The 3486-nt window shown below is 45.0% G+C and overlaps 1 pseudogene; it reads left to right on the forward strand.

Moving 5' to 3' along the window:
- The window catches only part of LOC101984518, a 4160-nt pseudogene extending 1442 nt beyond the window's left edge, over positions 1–2718 (forward strand).
- The last annotated feature ends 768 nt before the right edge of the window (positions 2719–3486 follow it).

The raw sequence follows: 3486 nt of genomic DNA on the forward strand, positions 1-3486 counted from the left end.
TCCACCTGCCTCTGCCTCCCGAGTGCTGGGATTAAAGGCGTGTGCCACCATCGCCCGGCTACCTACAAGGCAATTTATAACTGTCTGTACCGCCTGGCAAAACACCAATGTGCATAAAATAAAAACAAATAAGTTGCTTTTTAAGAATGGGCAATGGAATTTAAAAGAAAGTTCTTTAATGAAAATACATATGTGGTTAATAAGCACATTAAAACCTGCTCGACACTCCTGGCTATTAGGGAAATAACCACTAAACCCATGGTGGGGGAGAACGAGAGGCTGAGGGCACACCTCAGTTGGCAACATGCTTGACTCACCTTGTACAAACAAAACCTGGGATTTGATAACCGGTGCTGCAAAAAATAAAATTAAATAAGTAAAAAGAAAATTACGAATGTGGAGATATCGGAACCTTTGGGCGTTGCTGAGGGGAACGCAGGAAAGGTATCATTGCTGTAGAAAATGAGGTGTGGCTCCTAAAAAACATTTGACCTGAGAAGGGTAACTCTGTCTCGGAGGAAGTGTGTCACTGGAGGTGGGTTTCGTGGTTTCTGAAAGCCCATGCTAAGTGCAGAGTCTCTCTCTTCCCGTTGCCTTCAGATCTGAAAGGAGAGCTCACAGCTACCATGTCTGCCTGTCTGTTGTGATGCTCCCAGCATGATGGCGTGATGTGGGAATGATTTCTTATTAATAAAGAAACTGCCTAGGCCCATTTCATAGGCCAACCCTTAGGTAGGCGGAGAAAACAGAACAGGATGCTGGGAGAAAGAAGCTGAGTCAGTGAGTCGCCATGATTGTCCCACTCCAGGCAGATGCAGGTTAAGATCATTCCTGGTAAGCCAGCTTGTGGGCCACACAGAATAATAGCCAGACAGACGCAGGTTAAGATCATTCCTGGTAAGCCAGCTTGTGGGCCACACAGAATAATAGAAATGGGTTAGATCAATATGTAAGAGCTAGCCAATAAGAGGCTGGAACTAATGGGTCAGGCAGTGATTAAAAGAATACAGTTTCCGTGTAATTATTTCGGGGCATAAGCTAAGCTAGCCATGTGGGCGGCCGGGTGGCGGAAAGCGCCCCGCTGCTCTTATTTCAACAATGGCGATGGATTCACAGTCTTCACAGCAACAGAAAAGTAGCGGAGACACTAGTCCATGAGCTCCTATCTGTGCCTCCTTTCTCACCATAAGAATGCTGAGATTACAAACTACCACAACCCACTTTTCTATGTGGGTTATGGGTTGAACTCAGGTCATCAAACTTGTGAAGCAAATGTCTTTACCCACTGGGCCATATCCCTGGCCCCATCCTTAGCATGAAGGAGGAGGAGAAGGTTTGGGTCTGTAGTGGAGGACTTGGCCAGCATGTCCGAGACTCTTGAGTTCAAAGCCCAGCACTTGGGGTGGGAGTTCTTGGCTCAGACAACAGAGGGAAGTTGGGCCAAAGTCAGAGAGGTGGTCATGGTGGCCACAGTCCTGGGGGGTAACAAGAAGGACAACAAGAAAATGAAATATGAGACTCTTATCCCAAATAGAGTGGGGAGAAAAGAAGAAGAAATAAAGGGACCAGATGCTGCCCACAAACTGCTACTAGTAATGCCCCCCAATTCAATGCTCCCTGAAGTTATGGCAGCTAGAGAGAATAACAGACTATCTTCTCTTGGAGGAAGAAATCATAGAAACCAGGAACAGATAAAACCATTAGAAGAAAAGCAAGAGAAGGAAAGATCAGAAAGGATGATCTCAGGGGGACCCCAAGTCTGTTGAACCTTGGAAGAGATCTTTGATGAGAACCACACCATTGTGTCCACACCTATGGGCTCAGATACTCTCATTGGTGCACAAGGATCTGCTAGGCTGAGGCTGATCAGTCCTGCTCAGCCGTAAGATGCGAGCCACGATAGGGGTGCTAATGGACTGCACAGATCTCCTGTCACAGTGATGAAGCCCCCACCCACTGGAAGACTTACACAGATATTGGGGGGACTGGACAACTGAATCCATGAAATTAAGGGCTCTGTGGAGCTTTCTCTTACCCTTTCTGAGCATTATGAAGAGGGGGATAAAGTCATTCTCTCTGGTCTACCAGAACCAGATAAAATATTATTGGCCAAAGCAGTAGAGAAACCAAACTCCAGCCACTTTCTTGAGAATAGTTGCTCCATGACTTATTCAGAAGTACCTAGGCTATAGGCCCAAACTCATATGGGAGCTGTTTCAAGTTGGTAAAGAACATTCACCCTCCATTGTGTTTATTGATGAAATTGACACCATTGGGAACAAAAGATAAGATTGAAACTCTGGAGATGAGAGAGAAATTCAGCGAATAGTGCTGGAATTGTCGAACCAGTTGGGTGGATTTGATTTGAGGGAAATGTAAGTTATCATGGCCACAAACGAAATAGAAACTTTGAGTTCAGCACTTATTGGACCAGGCCTCATTGACAGGAAGACTGAGCTCCCACTGCCTGCTGAAAAGACCAAGAACCGCATCTTCCAGGTTCCCAGAAGCAGGATGACACTGGCTGACGATGTAACCCTGGATGACTTGGTCATGGCAAAGGATGAGCTCTCTGGGGTTGACATCAAGGCAGTCTGCACAGAAGCCAGCTTGATGGTCTCATGGGAACGCAGAATGAAAGGAACAAATGAAGACTTGAGAAAATCTAAAGAGGATGTTCATAATAAAGGCATCCCTGAGGGGCTCTATCTCGAGTGACCCGTCATTGCCTTTGGGCAGGCTAACAAGTTTCCCCTACCTGGGAGGATGGGAAGCTGCCCCAAAGAATATATTTCCCTATTGGTTCTTGCTAGTAGAGAGCCTGTGTCATGAAAGACACTGTGCAGAGCATCGGGTGGTCTCCATCTGTTGGTCTTTGTGCTGTGCTGCTCTTTTCTTCCAATGAAGGTTTTTTTTCTAATAGATAGATAGGTAGACAGACAGACAGACAGATAGATCAGCAGTTCTCAGCCTTTCAAAGGGGCCACATATCCTGTACATCAGATACTTACATTACAATTCCTAACAGTAGCAAAATTACAGATATGAAACAGCAACAAAAATAATTTTATGTTTCACATAAATGCAGTCACAGCATTGGGAAGGTTGAGAACCGCTGATCTAAAAGGTTATTACTCATCCTTATCAAGGAAGGACATTTTGGTACATGCCATGACATAGATGGGACTCGAGGCCATTATGCTAAGGGAAATAAGAGAAAGGACAATCACTGTGTGCTCCACTGAGAGGTGGTTACTGGGGACTGAGGGAAGGAGGATGGCCAATTAGTTGCACATTGGGACAATCTCACACACATCAGGGGCATCATTACCCATCGCTGGGTAGATGACAGTCACTCAGCAAATGAACGCATTTACTGTCACTAGAAAGTAGACAAAATGGCAAGGTTCACGTTGTGTGCTATCATTTAATTTTTTATAACTTTTTGAATTTTATTTTATGTGTATAAATGTATTTTATTCTATG

The sequence above is a fragment of the Microtus ochrogaster genome, unplaced genomic scaffold, assembly GCF_000317375.1.
Source record: "Microtus ochrogaster isolate Prairie Vole_2 unplaced genomic scaffold, MicOch1.0 UNK11, whole genome shotgun sequence".
Lineage (NCBI taxonomy): Eukaryota > Metazoa > Chordata > Mammalia > Rodentia > Cricetidae > Microtus > Microtus ochrogaster.